We start from the raw sequence: 25,327 nt of genomic DNA, 5'->3' as shown, positions 1-25,327 counted from the left end.
TCAAAGGCAGCACTGAGGTCCAAGAGGACCAATATTGATATATGTCCATTATCGGCAGCGATGAGGAGGTCATTAAAAACTTTAACTAAGGCTGATTCAGTACTGTGGTGAGCTCTGAAACCAGACTGATATAATTCTTGGATTTTATTCATATGCAAGAAGGTACCAATTTGTTTCGACACTATTTTTTCTAGTATTTTTGACAAAAAAGGGAGATTAGATATAGGCCTATAGTTGGCCAGGTTGTTAGGGTCAAGGGTAGGCTTTTTGAGGGATGGCTTAATGACAGATAACTTAAACGACTGTGGTACATGGCCTGATAGCAGTGAGTTATTTATAATCTGGAGCATTATCCAAGAAAGGAAGAGCAGTCTTCAGAAGATGAGTAGGAATAGGATCTAGTAGACTAGTTGTAGATTTTGATGAAGAGATTGTGGAAGTGAGGTCTAATATGTCAATAGGTGTAAATGAATTCAACGTTGTTCGTCTCATCTGTGATTCAATTATGTTTTCGCTACCGTTCAGCAATGGAGTATAAATATTTGGTGAGACTGACTGGATATTAATCTTATCTCTAATTGTTTCAATTTTGTCATTGAAAAAGTTCATGAAGTCATTACTGTTTAGGCAAATAGGGATAGATTCGGTTACTTCGGTGTGGCTCTTCGTCAGGCGGGAGATTGTGGTAAAGAGAAATGTTGTATTGTTTTTGTTTTCTTCGATCAGCGAGGAGTAGTAAGTTGACTTGGCTTCGTTGAGTGCTTTTTTGTAGGTGATAAGGCTATCTTTCCATGCTTGGCGAAAAACTTCCAATTTAGTGGTACGCCATTTTTGTTCAAGTTTACGCGCTGTTTGTTTGAGTGTTTTTGTCTGTGTGGATTTAAACTTGTGTGTGAGCTTGGGAGATGTGAGAAGACTAGATAGATAGATTGTAGCTACTCCACCTCCCCTGCCAGTGTGGCGTGGTACATGATAATTCAAATGGGAGGGAGGTGTAGACTCATTTAATGGAAGGTATTCATCTGGTTTAAGCCAGGTTTCAGTAAGACACATAACATCTATATGATTGTCAGTAATAATTTCATTAACCAAGGAAGTTTTACTTGACAGTGATCGAATATTAAGTAAAGCAAGTGTAAGTTGCGTTTTTGGAGGAATTTGCTTCACCGAAGATGTTTTTATCGTAATAAGATTGCTACGAATAATTCCCCTAGTGGGTCGAGTAAGAGTTGACAGTCTTGGTACAGACACCCTCTCTATTTGGCCTTGTGTGCCCTGTATACCTGGGTGACTGTTAGGACGGCAGAGATCTGTGTAAGACCTTATCTCTGCTTCCTGGATCTCTGGTTCGTCAGGAACTAGCCTCGGTTAAGTGACGGTCTATGTTCCTTGAAAGGAGGGCAGTACCCTCCCATGTGGGATGGATACCGTCTCTTTTCAACAGTCCAGGTTTCCCCCAGAACGAGCTAAAGTTATCTATGAAGCCCGCATTGTTATTGGCACACCACTTTGACAGCCATCGGTTGAGGTCCGAAATTCTGCTGAGCATTTCATCACCTCTTTTAATGGGTATGGGTCCAGAGAAAGTTACATCTGTTGCGCGAACCTGCACACGGAGATAAAGTTTTGTATGGTGATCTCCGATTGACGCAATCGGACGTCGTTAGTGCCAGTGTGGATAACTATTTTCGAGTATTTACGATTAGCTTTAGCCAGCACTTTCAAATTTGATTCGATGTCGTTAGCTCTGGCCCCAGATATCGATTTTACTATGGCCGATGGAGTCGCTAGCATCACGTTTCGTATAGTAGAAGCGCCAATGACCAGAGTAGCAGGTTTCTCGGTTTCTCTAGCTAAGGGGGAGAATCTATTAGAAACATGAATAGGTTGGTGGTTAGCAGTGGGCTTCCTTCGAAAGCCCAACGGGCTGCTTTCGCTTGGGTCTGGCTCCCCTAACAGTCACCCAAGAACTATCCCCTTGCTGCGAGGGGGCTGTCATGGTTGCGCTAACTGTGCAGTCGGCTGGTGCATCCACACAATTTACCAAAGGTTCTGCCACTAGCTGTTTGCTAATCTGATCCAGTGTGTGGATACGATTCTCTATTTCACCTATCCTCGCCTCCAAGTTAGCTATTAGTCTGCATTTTTTACAAGTAGCATGTCCACTAAAGGAGGCTAAAGAGTTAGCTAGCATGTGACACGCCGGGCAACGGAGAGAATCAGAAATAGGAGAGGCAGGGGCAGCAGAGGACCCTGCCATCGTCCTTAAGATAGATTAGACAAGTGAATTATATTAGACAAGTGAATTGGCTACACGAGTGGTTAAGAGTGGAGTTTTTACGTAAATAAAACCTAGGTGTAGTCTAATTTAAGTGGATTACGTGGAAAGAAAACAGGAGCAAGCTAGCGTGAGAGCAGCCACTCTGACACTACAAACAGGAAATGACGCGATTCGCTTACAGTAATCCCTCAGAATCACCCTGAGGCCTTCACCCTTCATATCATAATGAAAATATACACCGGTATACCGCCCAGCACTAAATCCTTCATTGAAGTTCTGAAAGACAAATTAGATATTTTTTTATCATTCCACATTTATGGACGTATTTCTTCAATAGTATGTGTGTGTGTGTGCATGCGTGCGTGTTTTGTTACATTTTCAATTTGTCTGTTGTACAATATCCCGGGCGCAGTGAGCTGCCTGCAACAACAGCGGCGCTCGGGGAGCAGTGAGGGGTTAGGTGCCTTGCTCAAGGGCACTTCAGCCGTGCCTACTGGTTGGGGGTTCGAACCGGCAACCCTCCGGTTACAAGTCCGAAGCGCTAACCAGTAGGCCACGTCTGCCCCTTCATCATCTATGTATTATTTAATGTCGAACCTATATGTGTGCTGTGTATGATCTACATCTACAATTTGCTATTGCTAACATTATTAGCAGTGATACAACTAACTACTACTACCGATGAACTATAATGACATTTCAGTTTCACTTGAGCTAGCTATTTAGAGGTAGGCCTAGGCTACTTGGTATTTGCTAATTAAATGAAATGAAAACACTTAATAGAGTGCGGACTTAACTATTCATCAACTTGTGCCAGCTGCATTAGGTTGCCAGCCTGTCAGTGATGACTATCTGAGCAACAAATAGCTACTGATTAACGTTAGGGAACCGCAATAGTGTAACACTTTATTTTCTCAGTTCAAACTCGATTTACAAAAAGACGATAGACTTGATAGCTGTGAAATTTGACCATAACGGATACATAACATTCGTCAAAATTGGCCCTGGGTAGGCTGTCAGTCAGATGTCTGTTTTTAAAAACAGTGTTTTACCACTATAACATTACGCTCGATATCGAAGTACTAGCCTATTCTATGTGACCCTAGTCACACACTCAAGGCAAGGTTCAAATCACTGATGTTTATTAGCGCCAACACTGTTACGAACAATCAATCAATGATGCAACTAGAGACAAACTAAGACAATAATAAATCAAACAGGCAAGATAACATACCACTTTTGCCCGCTTGTGGACCAACAGAGGCACAGTTTTTGTTTTCTTTTGTAGATAAACTCAAAGAGAAGATTGTAGGCCTACACCGCATATCTTTCACGATGAAAAAAAACAAAACATTTTTGAGACGATCAAGTCACCTAACTCATTCATTCACAAATCCCAACAACTAACAGGAAGTGAGGCTATGACGTGCGTGATTGAATTGAAACATATTAAATACAAAAAACATTTTGAATCAATACATTCAGTGCTACTGTAGCTTTCAAATGTGCTAATGTACTTTTAACTGAATCATTGTTTTCATGCAAATTGTGGTGACTTACTGGAAATTATGTAATTTGTGGTAATCTACTCTTTCACACAAAACAGCAGAAGCCTAGTGCTGCTGTAATGACATGCTTATTTGTAACAATTTTGCCTGAGAGGAAAAGATACGGTAACTTACAGGCAACACTAGCCAGAGACATACTGTAACCGTGTTACAGTAATGCAGTTGTATGTGTCTTTTAGTGGTAAGGGCACCATACTGCTAAAGACACATGCAGTTGCATTACTGTAACATGGATACAGTATTTATCTGGCTACAGTGTTGCCTGTAAGTTACTGTAAAAATACAACAAAAAGTCTAACAGTGGGGCTTACCAATTACGAAATATTTTATTACCTTATCAAAATTAGTCAGGGTTTAACTGTACTAATCAGACCACAGCCCCACACAGTGGCGAACCCATTTATGACAATACACATATTAATTTCAACGTAAAATAAGCTAAACAGCTGACTAACTGCATAAGCTAGTGCCTCAGCTGATGTTGTGTCCGATAGAACATCTTTAAATAAAAAAATATTTGACTGAGGTGGTCTTAGATAAAAATAGGTTTTATTTCATATATTTCAAACAGAGTAACAAAAGTAGTTATTGATATATGTAATTAGTGAATATAGTGCATCAATTAGGCTGTGGGGGTGATTCTGAAATGTCATTGCTAATTAACATACTTAATATGCTATTTATTTAGCAGGAATTGAGGACTAACACTAATCAGTCAGATTGTTCTGCTTTGGTACTTGTAGGGAGAGTGGAGAGGAAGGACAGGTGACAGCTGTACGCTCTGCAATTCCTCTTTTACTGTGGGTAGTGCAGGAAGAACGTCTGTGGTAGAACACCAACAGACAAAAAAGCATAAAGCTGCCATAATTGCCCGTGCATGCATACCTACATTAACAACTTTCTTCAAGAGGGTAGAGCCCTCTCAAACAGTACGAGTTGGCTGTACAGGAAGGTTTGTTTGCTTACCATACCATCAGACACAATCACAGTTTCAGATCGATGGACTGCACAGCAGCACTGAACCGGAAGCTGAGACAAAGTTTTCATGTGCAAGAACGAAGTGTGATGCCATAGTGACAAATTTATTTGCACCCTGGGTCATGACACTGCTAACCGACGATCTTGACCAGGCTAACTTTGTGTCTTTGTCTGTTGATGCCTCAAACCATGGCCATGTAAAGCTGCTGCCAATACTTGTCAGGTACTGCAAGTTTTATGATGACAGCACTTGCGTTGAAACAAAACAAAACTTTTGGATTTTGTTGAAATCAAAGGAGAAACAGCAGCAGAGATTGCAGAGGAGATTCTTGTGGCTGTTCGGAGACATGGTCTAGAGGACAAAGTTGTGGCCTTCTCTGCTGATAACACAAACACAAACTTTGGAGGAATTAACAGGGCATGAAGGGTGAATGTCCACACCAAGGTCAAGCTTCAGCGAGAGGTGATTGGCCTTGGATGCCCAGCACACATCATTCATAACAAAGCACGAACTGCACTAGACATGGTTCCTCTAGATGTGGAACATCTCCTCACCAAGGTCTTTGGATATTTCCACATTTTTACAGTCCGTGTGGAGAGACTGAAGACCTTTTGTGATTTTGTGGGTCAAGAGTACCACAACATTTTGGGACACAGCAATGTCCGCTGGCTGTCCATGCTCCCAGCCTTGGAGAGAGTCTTACAAATGTATGCTCCCCTCAAGTCACTTTTCCTGTCCGAAGACAAAAGTCCTGTTGTTGTCCGCAGGCTGTTTGAAGATCCCTTGACTGAGCTCTGGCTGGCCTTTGTCGACGGTAACTTGGCTATTTTCCATGAGGCCATAAAAATGTACTGGAGGAATGGAGTAGAGACGGGACATCTCTCACTCAGAGATGGGAAACAGTGGTGAGCCATTTTTAACCTCTCTGAAATTCCCCACACCAACCTGGTGAAATTGACATCTGTGGTCATCTGCTTGCCAGGGAGCAATGCTCCTGTTGAGAGGGTTTTCTCCCTACTTTTAGCTTAGCTAGCAGTCATCGAACATATTCTTACCACAAGCTTGGGATTGTGCACCCGTCTTCTCTTCTTAGAGTTAGTCTCTCCCGCAGTTTTTCCGACTTCAGAGCAGCCAACCGGTCCTCTATGAACAGCAAACTGGAGTTTACCGAATTGCAGACAGCTCCGGGCAAAGAGGTCACGACCCCATTAAGAGGCAAAGTTAGTCTGTGAAAACAAAATGTACAGTTAAGATCGGTATCTATTAACGTAGCTTATCTATTTCCTTATAGACTACAGCAGAATGAAAGTCTATTCTTTAAATCTTACCATTGCTCCGGTAGCGCCTACGCGTCTCCGAGTGAACCCTGGTAGGCTACGGCTGGCTACCGCGCCTCTGATTTCCCGACAGCAGATGTCCATTCTCCTGGCGAGACAAGTAACCACTCATCTGGCACTAGATCCAACACTCACCATTCTTCCAAGCAAAGGGAAGTGCTCGTTTAAAGGTCCCATCTTCTAGAAGGAATGAGCGCCGACGATCGCGGGCGCGTTGTTTATGATTCACATCCACATACATCCAAGTAACGTGAAGTAGTAGCCTAATCAAACTGTAGGCTAGCCTTTCTGTTCTGAATCCAAGTAGGCCTACAGCTCGCTGCAGCCTGCGGGAAGGCGAGGCTTGGAGATGCTTCTCTCTGAATTTGCCGCCGCACACTGACTGTTTATCCTATCAGTTCTGTTCTGGTGGAAGCGCGACGGGCGGGTCTTCCACTGCTCACTAGAGGAAGTGTCTCCCCTGCTGGCGTGGGGGCGTAACGGTTGGACTTAGTTGTTTATTAAAGTGACGTCCTCTCTGCTGTGGCGTATACACGGGTTTCCCATTTACCAACAAAACTAGATGCGCGCGCAGCCGTGGGGCAGAAGACGCTTGGTGGCCGTCCACAACGTTATAAACTTAACCTAAATAGTCGGCTGCTGTAAGCTACAATCTGATTTTTTTGTATACCCCTGTTGTCTCAATGATAATAACATCTCATTTCAGACTATATGTTTGCCATTCATTTGCATTATTAATATAACATCGTATTTTGTCATTTTTGGCGAAGACATGCATTCCGTTAGGGATATTGAACATATTTAACATTCTCTAACCATCGTGATTTGGAATTGGTGCAGTTTTCAGCACAAAAACTAATTTTATTATTTTGCTCTTTTGCATTGCTCTATGCTGTTCTATGGTGCTTTCTGCCTCTTGGTTGCGCACGCATGCTTTCGTGACGCTGCATAGAAATCCATGTATAGACTGAGAATGTTTTGGACTGTGTAAATAGTCTACTACCAGGGAAATAGTATATATATATTATATATTCAACAAAAAAATATGCAGTTCTGCATATATTTTTGTTGAATGAAGATAGTGATAAAGACAATCATTTATATATTTGCCTCTGAAATTCTCATTGTGTTGATGCGAAGGGAAAATCCGTATCTAAACTTGAGTCTACCGACTGTTTTAAGTCAGGTTACATTATTGGAGCTTGCAGGGAACAGACATGTCATTACCAGCATAATTTCTGCCTGTTGAGCGTATTACTGGGAGTTGTGTGGTTAACACATCCACTGTTTAAGCAAGACCAAAGGCAACAGTCATGCCAGCATGCCAACATTTTCGGCGTTGCCTGCAAACTGCCGCGAACAGCCATTAACCTGAACTTCCACGACAATCTACAGTGCCGCATACTGACGAAAATCACACTTTTCATGCAGTGATTCCACCTACCGGACCTGTGCCGGATGTGTTACGATTCCGATTAAATCACCACCGGATTCTCCTTTTACCTTATTTTCGGCATTTATGTCAGTTAGGGTATCATAGTAGCCTATAGGTACCTAGGCATAGGCCTACATTTTTCACAGTCTGTGGAATGTCCAGAAAAACATTTTCACTACAAGGCCTTGGCTATAGGCTAACTAAATAAAAAGCTTGACTTGACTTGATAAAGGCTACAGGTTTCAGTTGGAGCAATGCGTATAGGCTATAGCTGAAATAAATCATTTTAATGATTAAAAAACATACTCAAACAACGTGAACAAAGTCAACAGACACAGAATTAATGACCACAAATTTATAGGTTTAATGATAAAAAACAAACAACGTGGACAAAGTCAACAATTAAACAAAATTAATGACCACAAATTCATAGTTGTAGCCTAATGATAAAAAAACACAGGCTATTAAAACAACGTGAACAAACAAAACGTATTAGTGCACTTAAAGGATAATTCCGGTATTTAGCACTTTGAGTCCCTTTTCTGGTTTGTTTTGAATGAACTAGAGTGGTGGACACCGAAAATTTGACGATTGATCCTGTCTCGACTTTTCTGACTCGTTTTGAATCACCTTTACTGCTTCAGAGTGGCTGCCTATGGGCATGCACAAACATGTTCTTAAAACAACCCTTAACGTTCGTTTTCAAAACTGTGCAACTCACCGAGTGGTTAGTGGCGTCTGTTTGAATATAGAAAAAAGAGAGACCTTATGGAGAATGAACAACTCATTATTAGAAGATCAGGCATTTAATGAAACAATGAAGAACAGCATTAAATCCTTCTTCGAGATCAACGATAATGGGGAGGTGAACAACACAACCTTATGGGAAGCAGCTAAAGCAACACTAAGAGGGGAAATCATAGCCTATTCATCTTGAAAAAAGAAACAAAAAGAAAAAGAGGGGGAAGGGTTAGAAATAAAGATTAAGGATTTGCAAAAAGAATACGAAAGGGTAAAGACAAAGGAATTACTTCCACAATTAAATAAGGCTAAAAAAGCTCTAGAAGAAACAGACAGAATAGAAATTGAAAAAAATTAACTTTCAGTAAACAAAATTTCTTTGATAATAGCCCTAATGCGCTGAAAAAATTGTCATTCAAACTGAAGAAACAGCAAGAAAAATCTACAGTTGCTATGGTAAAAGATAAAAAGGGCGCTCTCCATAGGGGAATATCAAGAATTGCGGCATGCTTCAGGGAATTCTATCAAGACCTTTATACTCCAGAATCACAGGTGAATGCTGAAGAAATTAGGAATTATTTAAAGCAAATAAGCCTCCCACTAGTGACTCAGGAACAAAATAATAATTTAGTACAACCAATATTAGAAGAAGAGATAGTGAAGGTTATTCAGAAAAGCAAAACTGGGAAAAGTCCGGGCAGTGATGGATTTACCTATGAATTTTATAAAGAATTTCAGCATATATTAATACCAATCTTAAGTAGGGTTTTCAATGACATTCTGGAGACTGGACGATAGCCAACAACCTGGAGCACAACCGTGATATCAGTAATCTACAAAGAAGGTAAAGCCCCAGAAAACTGTTCATCATATAGACCAATATCATTACTAAATGTAGATCAAAAGTTATTTACAGCAATCATAGCAAACAGACTTACAAACTTACTTCCTCAGTTAATTAATCTTGATCAAACGGGCTTTGTTAAAGATCGTCTACTTGGAGATAACATTAGAAAGACAATCAATATCGTAGACCATGCCCTAAGAATAAAGAAACCAATGTTGACAATAATGCTAGATGCCGAGAAGGCTTTTGATCGGTTGTTATGGCCTTAACTAATGGGTGTGTGTGAAAAATTTAAAACTGCTAAATGGCATCTATAATAACTCAAGTGCAAGAGTAAGAGTAAATGGGACACTCTCTGATCAGTTTATAATTCAAAGGGGTACAAAACAAGGGGATCCACTATCTCAACAGTTATTTGCTTTATGTATTGAACCGCTTGCAGAGAAGATAAGAAAAAATAGGCAGATCAAAGGAGTCTCCATTGAAGACATGGAACATAAAATAGCATTGTATGCTGATGACGTGATTCTTTATCTGACAGATATATACAACTCCTTACCGGCACTAATGGAGGAAATAGAAACATATAGTTCATTATCAGGATGTAAACTAAATTCAAGCAAAACTGAAGCAATGGAGATTGGTAGTGTGTTTAAAAAACAATATGATTTTAAGTGGGATCTGACCAAGGTGAAGTATCTGGGAGTGAATATACCTAACTATCTTGAAAATGTATATGCCTGTAACTATGGGAAGCTGGGAAATGCAATAAAAAAGGACCTAAGTCGGTGGAAACTGATACCCTTAACATTGTTAGAAAAAATAAGCACTCAAAATGAACATCTTGCCACGTTTTTTATTCTTATTTCAGAATCTCCCGCTTTTCGTACCACAATTATCATTCAAACAGTGGGATAGCTTATTGAGAACATTTCTATGGAACGAAAAGAAACCAAGAGTAAAAATGAAAACTCTGCAACAAAGAAAAGAAATGGGAGGCCTTACACTGCCAAATTTAACTAATTATTATAATGCTGCACAGATAAAAGCTATCCTAACTATCAACAACAAAAAGTGGAGCCCAAAATGGAAAAATATGGAAGGCGATCTAGTGGGGCAATGTAATATATGGCTTCCAAGGACTAAAAGAAAATTACACAATTTTACAGCAACACACACAATTAAAATATGGAGGAGACTATGTAAAACAGTGAAGACCAAGGATAAAGACTGGGCATGTTTGAGAGAAATACAAAAAGATCCAGAGTTTCTCCCAAACAAAGAGGACAATGCTTTCAGCCTATGGGAAAGTACGATTCTATCAGATGTATGATGAACAGGGTTTTGAATCGTTTGAAAACATAGAAAGAAGATATCAATTGCCCAGGAGCCACTTTTACAGATACCTGCAAGTAAGAAGTATAAAAAAATATACAAATAGCAACTTTTAATGAGATCCACCCCTTTGTAAGGGGAATATTAAGAGTAATTGAAAATGAAAGTATAAAGAATATAACCGGACAAATTTACCGAATATTGCAACAGAATGAAGAAAAGGTAACAAATTATATTAAAGAGAAGTGGGAGGATGAATTAAAAAAACTTATCTTGGAGAAGGAATTGCAATGTTTCCCACAAAATTGAATTCTATTTGTGGTGGTAGGTTTGCAGAATGAACTTGAATGCAACAGTTTTTAACAAATTTGTTTTCAAAACTCCGGTTCGTGTTTTCCAGCGCACCGATGTAGGTAATCCATTCCGGTTTTTTCAGCTTTCCCCCCCAAATCCGGTCCGCGTTTTTCAGCACACCTAGCGACCTGTCCAGCATCCCACTTGTCTGTGCATGTCCCACTAAGAATTTAAAGTTATCGAGCAAACATTTCATGTCACAGTTGAATTAATATAGCCTAACGGTACCGATCCACTTGCACGACACGTCATACACGACAGAGTCGCGCTGCCTCCCCTCGTTCAGTCGCGTGTGGGCGTTTTGTTTAAAATGTCAGTTACCAGCTCATACTCATTTCGTTTTAACGTATCTTAAGTGTTTTTCCACAAATGGACCACAATTTTAGGCATGTACTTAACAGTATACAACACATTAATAGCCTAAACAAACTATGCAAGCCATTTGGAAATCTTGTTTTATTTAAACTACTTAATGCAATCTCAAATCCTCACCAGAAACACCAACAGTCAATATATTCATCCAAATCCTAGTTTCGTTTGTTTTATGGACTACTAGGTGGTTGTGGAAGAGATCGTTAAAACATTATTTGTCTTGTAAGCGGAACCAAAGTTTCACAGGCACCGTAGTGGTAGAACAAAGGACCTACAACCTCATCCTTTCTTTGGAGAGTCGCCTCGTGTTTAACGGATTCATTTGCATAAAGATGGACTTCGCCCAGCTTTTTAACGCGCGACATATTTTCAAATGCAGCGCTGCCTTCCGGGAATGCTTTGCGGGCGCGTTAAAGTCGCTTGACGTCACCCATAGGACTAGAGTGGAATGCGACACGACAAAATGAAGTGTCGTGCAAGTGGATCGGTACCGTTATGCATGTTGCTGCTGACAGCTTTGCCTGTCTAACGAATGTTATCTCCGCGATTTAAGATTGTTTGTGTAATGTATAGGCACAGCACGCACTTTAATTTCCCTATTTTTACAATCGGCTAGCCTAACAAACGCATTTCATTTCAAAAAGCAACCTGGTCAATCGCTAACAACTAAGTGCACCTAGGCCTACAACTCTACACATCCAAAAGGGTAGAAGTTTCCAGTAGGCGATCATAACTTTTTTTACCGTTTAGTCTGTGCATCGGCGCAGCCTACGACGATGTGAATTAGTGACAGCTGTTGTCGCGGTAAACTTAAGCTCCTGTCCCCAGACGGCACACATAAATCTTACCGAGGTCGGGCCGATGAATGCCGTTATAGTCTAGAAGACATCGCATAGGAAGCGTTTGCTCATTGGCAAGACATCGCCGAGATGTCGGCAAATCATCGAAAACGACAATGAGCCAATGTTTCAACGACTCATCAAAGCTATGCCCACCCCTGGCTTATATGACCTTTATTTATTTAGGTCGGAACTTGAGATTGCACATTTTACACTAGGCTATAAATTATTAGATCTATAAAGACACAAGAAAGATGCCAGAAATATTTTCAATTCATTTTATTGAATGTTAAAAAAGTCTGAATGATGAAAAAATGCTGTTAGAAAATGTTCCCCCAAAAATCAGGTTCTTCTCCTGCAAGAGACAAAAACAACAATTAATTCACTGCAACACTTTCATCTTTAATGTCTACCCTTACCGATTGCTGTTAATGCATTTTCATAGATGCAGAGAACCACTACCGAGCTCGGAGAAATAGATTTCAAACCCATTAGCATTACTTCAGCTGATATTTCAATCAAGCAGATGCGAGCTAATGCCGTTACTTGGCTAGCGCGCTAACACCGGCCAAAACACAAACTCTGGAAGTGACTAGAGAAAGTTAGGACTGAAACGTAGCCTACAGTTGCTTTGGGAACTTCGGCTGATGCATCTGTGCATTTCCTCTGTGCAAAGTGTTATTATGACACGACCAGCAGGTTAGCTCAGCCAAGACAGTAACGTTAGCCTAGCTCCCACTCCTCTCCATACAAAAACGACAGCCTTTCCTGGGTGAAGTCTCACGGTCAAATAATAACTTGCTATTCTTACACCCAAGCATATTGCTGTCCTTGTACCGGTAATCATGGATGCTGTAGTGTTAACATTTCGCCATAGCCGCTAGCTAGGTTTAACATACATGGAAGTTGGGGTAAAAAAAACAGATAGCGGGATCTGCTTTGGGTAGTAGGAACGATCAAAAGCCAACATACATGGAAGCGACTTCAGGCCGATACCCCAGCGACATTATTATATGGAGGATTCCATGCTGATCTGAAACCGACATCGGGCAGATGTATGTGTGCTGTCTGGGTCTTTAAATAGTGTACAGTAGATAGGCCTACGTGCTATGTTGCTTGATTTTCTGTAATAAATGCAGCCTGTAGCCTAGGTTACTTCAGCAAATCCAGACCAGTTGTGGCATCAGTTTCGCTTTTAAAACACAACAGTGAGAGGCTTTTTAGCGCAGTCTCACTTATCATTGATGAGCACAGGAGCAGGCTGACACCTGAGCATGTTGAAATGATCACCTTTGTGAATAGAAGAAGAATCTCCCCATCATGCTCAGACTGCAGCCAGGGCAAACAGTAGAAATTAAAGGGAGTATGGATATGGAGCAGTAAAGTGTGGAGGAGATATACTGTAGAAGGCGTTATTTGGGTTGTTATAGCCAATTCAGTGTGTGTGTGGTAATTTGACTATTTTCTACTCAGGTTATGTATCGGCCGATGCTAAAAGCTACAATATCGGTATCGGATCGGAAGAGCAAAAAGCTGGATCGGGACATCCCTAATTTTCACAACGATATATTGCCTCATTTGCATATTTTATTTATTTTTTTAGGCAAAGTGTAATACAAAAAGTATTTATCTTAATATGAAGATTAAACTGGTAGAAATGTATTAGAATATTTATAAAGAGGGAAAAGGGTCTCATTCACCTGTAGGGTCCCATTCACCTTTTGCACATCTCCATAGAACTTTTTATTTATTATTTTTGATTTCTCCTCCATCTATCCATGTCCTTGAATGCCTAGCCTTTCTGGCTATATGGAATTTCTAACAGGGTTTTGAAATCCTGCGCTGCTCAGTTAGCTCCTGTGTTCACTTATATCTTTAACACATCATTGGCTCAAGAGACAGTTCCTACTTGCCTCAAGCAGTCTGTTATTGTTCCAGTACCGAAAAACAAAAGTCCATCATGTCTGAATGACTACCGCCCAGTAGCCCTGTTGTCTACAGTGATGAAGTGTTTTGAGAAGCTTGTGAAAAACATTATCTGCTCATCCCTCCCTGCCTCCTTCGACCCCCTCCAATTTGCTTACAGAGCCAACAGGTCTACAGAGGGTGCCATCTCAAACCTCATGCACACCACCTTAACTCACCTGGAGGAGGGGAATAGCAATTATGTGAGGATGCTGTTCATTGACTTTAGTTCAGCATTCAACACGATAGTACCTCTCACCTTGGTCACAAAGATGAAGGCCTTAGGACTGAACACCACCCTGTGTCACTGGATATTTGACTTTCTCACCAACCGTTCACAAGTGGTTAGAGTGGGGGGTCTGACATCTGACACATTAACCATCAGCACTGGTGCTCCCCAAGGCTGTGTTTTGAGTCCACTGCTGTACAACATCTACACACATGACTGCAAAGCCAACAGTAGTCATACCTCTATCATCAAGTTTGCAGATGACACAGTGATCTTGGGCCTGATTAGTAACAACAATGAACAGCTCTACTTGGATCAGGTTGATGAGGTGGCACAGTGGTGTCATTCTAACAGCTTGACACTGAATGTCAATAAAACCAAGAAAATGGTAGTGGATTACAGAAGGCAGCAGCAGAACTACAGTTACTCCCCACTAATGATCAGCAGGCAACCTGTAGAGAGAGTCACACGTTTTAAATACCTTGGTGTCCACATTACTGAAGACTTAACATGGACTGTTAACACTCAATATGTTCTGAAGAAGTCCAGACAACGACTCTACTTCCTTCGTCAGCTAAGGAAATTCAAAGTTTCTACATCCATCATGAAGGCCTTCTACACTTCAGCGGTTGAGAGTGTTCTAACTGGTAGCATCATCACCTGGTATGGGAACTCCACAGTTAGAGATTGCAGTACTCTGCAGAGAGTAGTGCGCTCAGCTGAATGTACTATAAGAACTCAACTTCCTGCTCTACAAGATATCTATTCCAGAAGAGTACTCCTAAGAGCCCAAAAGATTCTGAAGGACTCTTCTCATCCTAACAATGGATTATTCCTACTGCTGAAATCAAGAAGACGCCTATGTAGTCACAAATCCAGAACTGAGACTCAGGAGAAGTTTTTATCCCCAGGCCATCCGAACTCTGAACTCACACTATACTGACTTTGCACACATTCACTCCTCAGCACTCTCAAACATTTCCCAACTCTGAACTCACACCATACTGACTTGCACTCATTCACTCCTCAGCACTCATGACCCCCCCCCCCCCCACACACACACACCTACATGACTTTTAGCACTTTTACATCCCTCTCCCTATGCTACAGACCTTTTATTTATTTTCGGATTTCATCACACGTCAAAACACACACACACACACACACACAAGCCTCCTCTACATACTTGCTGCACACTGCCCCCCCCTCCCTACATACACAGCACATTGTCTTCAGAATCTTCTCCAACAAACATCCTCTACATAATTACAGCACACTGCCCCCACCTACCCACACACACACACACACACACAGTCACTGCTCCACTCCCCTCCCGCCCAAACACACATCTTCACTGTCATCACTCACATACATCATACAGTACTCTGCTTGCAATAGTAAGTCCTTTCACCATACTTGCAGTACACTGCCCCCCCCCCCCTCTCCCCCCCAATACACAGCACATTGTCTCATGAGGAAGCTTCTCCAACACACATATTGCACACTGCCCTCTCCCCACATACACAGCACAGTTGGGTTAGCCCCTTGAGCCGTGGATCTGCCCAAGGTTTCTTCCTTGGTAAGGGAGTTTTTCCTTGTCCCTGTTGCTCTTGGGTGCTCCTTGTTGGTGCCCCCCCCCCCCCCCCCAATCCCAATCCCCCCCACCTTTCTTATGCAGCCCTTGCCACTTGCCCCCCCCATTAATGCTGAAATAGGCTGACACCAGACATAATTTCACTGCATTTCTTACTTCCAGTAAGTATGCATGTGACAATAAACTTCATTGTATCTTGTACCTGGTGTGATAGTGTCACCTTGTGGTCATTTTCACGACTTTCGTCCCGGGTAGAGATTTTGGCACACATCCTACGTTCTTCAATGGGGTCATATTAGTCTATAACAGTTGACAATTCTTCATATTCTGAAATGAAGTGCATACAAATCTTATCCAGGAGGACCTCTACTATATCTGGCACGGATCTGGTTCACAATCAGAAAACGTCTCTGAGCTAGAAACGGAGGCAGGCTCTGGTTCAGAGGTTTCCCCTTTACTGTCTATCTATGGGTTTCCCTCCTCCAGGATGGTGTTGCTGAGATACTGTAAACAAACATTCTGTTTATAGTATCTAAGCAACGCCAACCGAGCACAGGCCAGAAGATAAATAGCCTACGAGACAGTTCATAAACTGTTCTACGATCTTTGGCCACATGAAGGACGACGCAGGTTAGTGGGCTAACTGCCAGTTAACGTTACTGCCAGCCATAGCTTTGGTGAACATACACTAGCTAACAAGCTCATTAGACTTTACTTAACAACTAGGCTAACTTCTAGACGGCCAAGGCTAGATCCTCACCTATTTTCGCCCATAACCTTATGCATGTGCCACTTACAATTAATTTATCTATCATTTAGCATTTACTGCCTGAAATATCCGATTTTGTTTACCACGCTCGGAGTTATAGTGCTGGTCTGATGTGTCGCCTATTTACACCGTTTCAACGGCACATGAACGGTTAGACCGAGAATTCTCGTCATGAAATTAAAATTCCACTGGAGCTCCAAGCGGTTGTGTACACGCAGCCTTACAACACTGTTTACACAGGGTTGCCAACTTTGGGTGTTTGGCTGGAGTGAGATTTTGTGAAGTCATAGTGTGTGTGCGTTAAATTTTTCCCTAAACCTAATTTTAAAAATGTCTGTCCCCAGACTTTTTTGCTATGTACAGTATAATCCATGATTTAAGTTTCTTCAAAATGTACAATTATTGATTGCACTTGAAAACAAGACCAGTGTTTTAACCCCGTGGCATGGAAGGATTATGAGCCACTGGGCCCCTGGGTACAGACATGAAAAGGGCCCCCCTGCCCACCTGAAAAAGGTAGTAGCTCAGTAGAAAAAATTGTAAAATAACCCCTTAAATGCTGACTTCTGGCGAGTTTTGTGGAAAGAAATGGACAGATTGAGACTTATGAATGTGTGTATGAGTGTACATATGTATCAGGGATGGAAATAGCCTAAAATATTTTTTTCCACCTACCATTGTGGCTGGTGGATTCCAAAGTCTACCAGCCACTAGAGATACAGTATGAACATTTGATGAAAAATCATGACCAAAATGATCACGGTTATTATTGCAATATGATTAAAATGTGGTGACTTTTCTTCTAAACCTACCATCAATGTTGGACAGAACTCATAATTGGCCTGCACTTCATACCCAGTAGCAACAAATCTAAAAGTCAACGGAACAGCTATAGTGTCATAAAAGTGGTGTGGCTCCTTTAACCCTTACAAGCCCGACCGTTCTAATTTCGTTAAAATTTTAACGATGACCAATCATCTAATATCTCAGCTGTCCAATGACTGATTTTATTTCTGAAATCTTCCCTGTAATGCTGACAACATAAGTTTCAATTTGATATGATTGGTTAAGGGATTTATGGCGCGAAATGTTTTGGATACTTGAAGATGAGTCTTGAAAAAATATTTTCACTTGAGTCGGTGCATTTGACGTGGACAGCCAGATGCCACCTGCACTTAAGTTGGAGTTTACCTCGACTGGAAACCACAAAGCTGGATAAACTGAGGTAATATTGTTTTTACATCGGTTGTAGTTATGGTTTATCTTAATTTGAAGTCCTTAAATCATGTTATTTGACAGTAATATGCTTTCTCATCAGCGTCAACATTATGGCTTAGCGGGGGGCTAGTGCCATAACTTTAGCTAACTGTATAATTCTGAACTGCTTGCAATATCATCGTTTGCTTTTGATGTCAGATATTTTCATTTGACCGTTTCATTTAAAAACTTGTTAGTATATAACCTGTAGGTAAGTTTGTTTTCTAGTACCAATTTGCTTGTTAGGTAAGCATTATATTGGCAAGACAGTATAGCAAACCAAAGCTGAATAAATCAATGGGCGCCGCGTTTCTAAGTTGCGTTCTCTTACATGAAATAAGTTGAGCGATATTTTTACTCCTCTCAATATGTAACGTTAGTTGTAGAAAATAAGATGTGAAATCACATATTCTGTCAGAAATGTAATTAACTTATTGCCTTTCCTCCGGTTGTTATCTGTAGTGCAGTCTGTAGTGAACTATTTTAGCTTGCTAACTTGTAAATGACAAACATCAGACGTGCTTGTCTCAACATTTTCTAAGATGGCATGACTTGAAATAGATGAAGCACAACTCCTCAATATTTAGTTATAGAAAACATGATGTGAAATCACATATTCTGTCAGAAATGTCATTATTGCATTTCAGCAGTTTGTTACTAGGTGAAATGTAATCTGTCTTTATCTTGATGCCAGCCAGGCAATCAGATTTAGGGTAGCTAAACCCATGTGTAATACAATGACTTTTCATAGGCCTACCTAGAAATATTTCGAGTATATTCTGAGGATGCTTCAATAGTTTAGGCTACCTCTTCTTTTGTGTGCATACATGCACAAATCTGTAGTTTTGTAATTTTATTTTTTACATTAAGACCCCATCCACTGGTGTGAGTTCTGGAGCCATCCAACTTTATCTAACTCTATACTATCCTACATCATCTGATTTTAATATTATGTCTTGGCTACAGTATATTTAAAGGACAATTCCGGCGCAAAATGAACCTAGGGGTTAATAACACATGTGTACCGAGTTCGACCGTTCGCTGGGATTTGTTTTCATGCTAGTCGAATGTGACCAGTTTTATTGCAAACCGCTTATTAGCGTTTAACGCTAGCCTACGGGGCACACGTACAGAGAAAGAAATCGCTATTTCTATACCACTAACAAGGCTCAAAATAGCCCCACACTTACACAGTAGCATAATGTACAGGGGGATTGCATTACACCTTTGTGTTCGGTAAGGTCTGCTGTTTATTCTGGTTTACGGTTTGTCATGTGTGGAACGAAAAGTTTGTGAGATATTCCTACTATAGGTATTGAAATGAGCGCAGATCTATAGTAGCCTAATATGATTATTTCTTGAAAGTTAATTTATTTTTCTCGCGAACCATTTATCGCAGCAAATAGCGGCTATAGCACCTTATAAAAGATGAGAAAAAGTTATTTCATGTGATGTCTGTGAGGCTACTTCGCGAGTAGTTCCTAGAGAAGAATGGGCGGCCACACTTTATGTCGGTCTGCCTCATGTCTAAAGCAGCGTGTTCCGTGAAGGTGCCGCGGACCGGATTAAAATAGCCTAGTCAGCGAATCAACAATCAGAGAAAACTGCGCTGAGAACGTTGTAGGCGGATATTAGACCTACCTGCTGTTGGTCTAGACATATGTATGCCTTAAACTCGTATCCTGTCATTTAGAAACAATGCTGTGGTCTAGTCTAGTCATCAACGGATTGCAAAAAAAAAAGAATGGATTTGGCGTGACATTTCTTGAGTGTGCGTGAGAGCGTGAGATTGGTGCTGAAAGCGTGAGTGTCACGCCAGATGCGTGAGAGTTGGCAACCCTGGTTTACAGCTCTTCGAGTCACGGTAAAATGTCATTTTTGGTACAGATAATTTAGATACACCTATGGTGTGGGTGGTTGCGTTTCTATAGGAGTCCGCTGTCTTGGTTTGTATAGAAATGGATATTAAGTGACACATACACGCAAGACGGTGGAAATACGGGACCGGTGGAAATAGGGGGAGTTCCGATAACGTTACTAGGATAGGTCCTAGCGGATTCCGAAAAAAAAAAAATCTTTAAATTATCGTCGTATCGAAAATGACAATGTACAGTGAGTCGAGCTGTAAACCGTGTTGTAATACTGCATGGAGCACGGATAACTGCTTATTTCTTACATGGCTGAAGCATTTGATCAAACAGTGATATTTGAAGTTGCTGTGTTAACTTTAATTGGGTGTGATCGTGGCACAAACATTATAATCCATAACTCGCCATCAGAAGTGTTCTCGCATGCGCGACAAAATCAGTTCATTTTGCTGAGACGGGTGTTACAACTAATGGCCTCCTTATACCAAACAACTTTGACAAGATTTGGGAAAGATTCTTGAAAGATTGTAGCTTTACTCAAAAGACTACAATCATTCATGAGTCTTTCCCAAATCTTGTCAAAGTTGTTTGGTGTAAGGAGGCCATAACCTGCACAGGTCATGTTTTTATTTTCATTTAATTGCATTTGCTGTGACTATATCAAATGGCACTCATGTTAACTTGAACGGGACGGTTTAGTGGGTTTATAGCTACAGCGGGGTATGCTTATGTTTTGTCAATAGCATAGCCTACACCAGTGGTTCTCAAACTTTTTCTTTCATTCCCCACTTTGGTCAAGGGGGCATTCTCGAGCCCCACCTGTCCCTCATCGCTCTAAGAAAGTGGTAGGTCAAGCTTAAAACTAGAAATGCAATTCTGAGGAATTACACGAGGGGATGCAGTCTGCTGGTTAGTGTGTTGGTGAGGCTGTTGAGCTTGCTGCTAGCTGGTTGGTAGGGTAATTGTGATAACCTGCAAAGGGGCTTTTGGAGTAACCAAATTTGAATCTTGTGTGACATGGCATTCTTGAGATATCATACTCAAGGTGTTTTTGACCTTGACATTTGACCTTCAACCTCCAACTTCAACTCACTTCATCTTTGAGTCCATAAAAACACTCGTACCAAATTTGAAGCATGTACGTCAAGCCGTTCTGGAGATATAATGCTGAATGCATGAGATATGGCTGGGACTTTTATTTTGACACACAGGAAACACTTAACAGGATTTGTAGTTCAGGTAGAGCTAGATTGTATGCTTAGAAGCTGAGCCAGTTGAATTCCTCACAGGTGACACCTGTGCCAGTGTTCTGATTAGCCTGGGAGCTGCTCTGAGAACTACTTAACGAGCGCAGCTGGCTCTATTATGACATCACAGCCCCCATTCATTCTATGGGGGAAAAATACACTTTTAATTACATATCTCAAAAAGTATAAACTTCTCAAAAATGAAAAACGGATAGGACGGTAAAGCCTTGGAAGATCTACGGAACGGTGTTTGAACCAAATTTGTACGTTAAGCGGTTTGGGCTGAATAGCGCGCATAAAAAAGGTAAAAAGAAAAATAATAATAATAAGAAGTTTTCGGATTTCAATAGAGGGGATGCATCCCCTCTAATTGTCAAATTTATTGAAATAATGACAAGTTCTAAATATATCCTCTTCAACAGAGTTAAAATCAGCTGGTGCTGCAGATATAATAATAAATAAATACATAATAACACACATATTTCTGTTTTCCAGCAACATATTAGGAAGCATAGGCCATTTTACAGCATTGTACAATATATTCAATGAAAACATGCTGCATCAAATGGATCCATAATCCAGTCATACTGAGCACTGCTGGTTGGGAAATATTTTTGAAATAAACTTTGCAGGGATGTGATGTAGGCCTACTGTTTAATACATGGGATCACAAGAGTGGCTCCCGAATCAGACGTTTCAGCGATTTCGCTCAGAAATCTCAAAGGCATCCCAGACAGCAAAATATATTTGGGCCAGATTTGGTCCAGATCTTCATTAGCATTTGGCGCAGATCCTCTAAACGGACCTGCCCCGGGGTCATTTCTTCCAATGGGCCAATACCGGAACAGGTTGCAATTACGGATCAGAGACAGATCTGGGCCAGAACTGGCCCAGTACAGTTAATATTGCCATGGCATTTGGTGCGGATCTGGCCCAGACTCATATTCTACATCTGGAGCTCATCTGGCCCTGGTCTGTGATTCATATTTAAGCTATCAGACAATTAAGACCCACACAATTTGTAATTTTCAAAATAGTTTTTTATTTTAAAAAGGCAAGAGAACAATGTGTCCGCTAGCCTAAGCTTAGGCCTAGGCCTACAACATAACACAAACCAATATGTGAAATATAAGGCTTATGTTGATAAACAAACTCCGCTAAACGCACTGAAAGAAAATGCCATGTTAACATAGTCCGTTGCATCTAACCGGCTGATGTCCCGATGATGATGACGACGGCGCTCAGCTGTGTCGGAGGAAGATTACTGCCAGTCTGGGGAGCACTGAAAGCACAGAACAGTTGGGCGATCCTGCAGATCAGCAGGTCGGTGGACTTTGACAGCGACAGTTTGTTGTTTCGTGAGTTCTTCGACGTTAGCTAGGCTACTCAATCCAGACTGCAGGGCAGGCTGCTATCATGGCAGCTCGCAGGTCAGCAGCAGTTCCTTGGTCGCGGCAGCGGCAGATCTCTCACAGAGGCTAGTAGCTGTCCTGAGAAATATTTTCGAGCAGACGGTGAATAGCAGCGCCGTTCATGGATGGATGTCAGAGAGGACCAGGGCAAAAACTAGCCCAATGGTCTAACGTTAAAGTTAGGCATCAACCTGCGATTCTTCCTCACTGCTCCTGTGAGACGTACAAAAAGCACACAAAGCAAAGAAACAAAGCGTAAATATTACATTCATATACATATTTATTTTATAACAGTATAGTATGCCAACAACGCATTGCATCCCAAACCGGATAAACTGGAGGACAGCAACAATTCTTGTGGACCTTCGATAAAAAGCCTAGTGTTTACAGCCAAGTTTTTCCACTCTAAATCCATTTTAAACAGGCTTAAAAAACGCTGGCCGTCTATGCAATACCTGCAGTGCTACTAGCAGCAAGGCTAGCTACAGACAAAGTGGGTAACGTTAGCGCTAATGGCTACGAATTTGCAGCTAACACACAATGGACACGATATTAAGCGATTTTGGTGAATAATAAGCAAAGCTCACCAATTTAGCCTTAAAGCTCATGTTCACATAGTTGTGGATGCATGTTTAAAAGAACCTAGACTACAAGCTAACCGTAGCTACTACCCAGCTTGTCTGGCACGTTTCAGGTTGTCAGAATTTCAGAGTAAACTAAGTTTGTAAACTTTCATGTTTAATACAGGCCTAAATATTTAGCAGACTAAAATGACATCAACACCAGTTTACATTTAAAATGATACTTGTATAATGTACTTACCGATAATCACAAAGACGGTGCAGCCTGTAGTCTTCCACTCTGCATAATCACATAATGCAGAGTTGCAGGTTTATGTGGGGGAAAAGTGTTCCGTTAGTTGTGGCGCGTCAGGTCTGCGCAGCTCCTGCGGATCTGGCCCACACCCGCCGGGCGGACTCAATTCAGTTGTGGCGCGTCTGGTCTGCGAAGCTGCCCCGGATATGCGCCGCACCCGCTGGATGGACTGTCACAGTCAGAAGCTACAGACAAGTCTGGCGCAAAGTTGGTGCAGATCTGCATAGTGAGTGCGACTGCTGCGCGAATCTGCTGATTCAAAAACGGATCTGGCACAGATGTAAATGCTGTCTGGGATAATACTGTCGCGATCGAGCCGCCTGTCCCATACCTCAAGTTTTTTTGGTGAATGCAGTAATCTTATTTGCTAGGTGAGGTAGGTGCTTGTCTTTGCCTTGTAACTGGACATTTAACTCAAATGTACCTATCGCTAAGATGGGTGATTCTCACGAAATCCAGATTTAGAAGGTGTCCAGCATCAGAATTTTTAAAATGCCCTTGAAGCCAATTTTCTTTTTGCACATATAAGATTAAGGTATGAACTTACTATAACCATTATTTTCAGAAGATTTTAAAAAATATTTCCTATATATTTATTTACATTTTTAGATGAAGTCCATAAAAAATTATCATTACCGCAACATGACATTACATTAATTATATGGTTAAAAATGTATATTTTTGGCTAATGTTAAAATAGACTCTTATTACTAATGCTCAAAGCTATGTAAAACTCTGGAGAGATTACTTTTTCATAATTATTATTTTTTGTAATTTCCTTATTTTCTCTCATTACCGAAACATACATGATGATTTACAACTTATTTTATTTAATTGTTTTATTAAAAGATAACATACACATTTTTTATGTAGCACACCTTAAATAAGTAGTGTTATATAATATGTATATACATTTTAAAACAAAATATGATCATCTAATTATTACTTAATTTGTAAAGAAGATAGATGTTTCGGTAATGAGAGAGCCATTTCGGGAATGAGGATCAATGTTTCGGAAATGAGATTTAGTTCAATACATTCACTGTTGACAAAGTGGTTTGATGCCTAACCCTATTTTATATATTTAAAACACAGAAGCTTTTTTAAAAAAGAATATTTATTTCATAAACAGTGTTTCATTTTCTCATTTATCTTAATCATCACAGTATTGTGTTAACAAGTGTTGTATATACAAGTTACAATCTTGCTCATAAAAAAATGTCATGTAGCCTGCCCTATGCTGTAGCACTAACAAATATACAACCATTAGTATGAATATTATTATTATAGTATAACATACAATCATGTGTTCATGAGAACTTTTTCAATGTAACATACCATCATGTGTTCCTGAGAAAAACATTTAAATGTAACAGCATCATGTGCTCTTGTAAAATTATTTTATTTTAGCTATAAAATATTGGTCCTGACATTCTATCAACCACACAACCTTTTTTCTGAGAATAATTTCATGTAAAAACTTGAACAGCAGCAACTAAAACAAACAACTGGAACCACTGCTTTGTACCAATTATGTTTTCCCTCAACTGTAACTCATGAGCGTTTTTTGTGTTTTGCCCATATGTCAGGTAAAATGCAGAAATGTCTAGCAGAGGAGGTGACAGGCAGTGGTTCTGGGATTATGTCCCAGATGTCCTGACGATAGTACCAGACCCTTTCTCCTGGAAATCTGATACTTGGCACATAAAAGCGGTTTCCCCCTGCACAAGTCATGGTGTCGACTTCATACTGCCCTTCAGCAATCTGTGTTACTGTGCCGGGGAACAAGTCACCATCGTACTCTACCAAGACCCACTGTCCAACCTCTATGGTCTCGGTTCTGTCAGGGTCCTCTTCACCTTCCTCGGAGAGCACATGGCAATGGGCAGAAAAACACTCACAATTTCTTCCACAAAAGCAGGACACCTCCCGTGTGTTGATGACTCCTGCTTTTGTGGAAGTTATTTGATGTATTTTCATGGTTCCAGGAACAGTTTTCAGGTTGGGGGGAACTAATTCACA

At 40.8% G+C, this 25,327-nt stretch overlaps 1 pseudogene; it reads right to left on the bottom strand.

Moving 5' to 3' along the window:
- Positions 1 to 1,186: 1,186 nt before the first annotated feature.
- LOC143132978 (uncharacterized) lies at positions 1,187 to 2,260 on the bottom strand (annotated as a pseudogene).
- Between the last annotated feature and the right edge of the window lie 23,067 nt (positions 2,261 to 25,327).

Source organism: Alosa pseudoharengus, unplaced genomic scaffold (assembly GCF_046254945.1).
Source record: "Alosa pseudoharengus isolate Yale_2024_CS ecotype anadromous, Long Island Sound unplaced genomic scaffold, YU_APseudo_1.1 YU_APseudo_1.1_scf_19, whole genome shotgun sequence".
NCBI lineage: Eukaryota > Metazoa > Chordata > Actinopteri > Clupeiformes > Clupeidae > Alosa > Alosa pseudoharengus.
The sequence above is the reverse complement of the archived record's forward strand: the minus strand, read 5'-3'. Positions and strand labels throughout refer to the sequence as shown.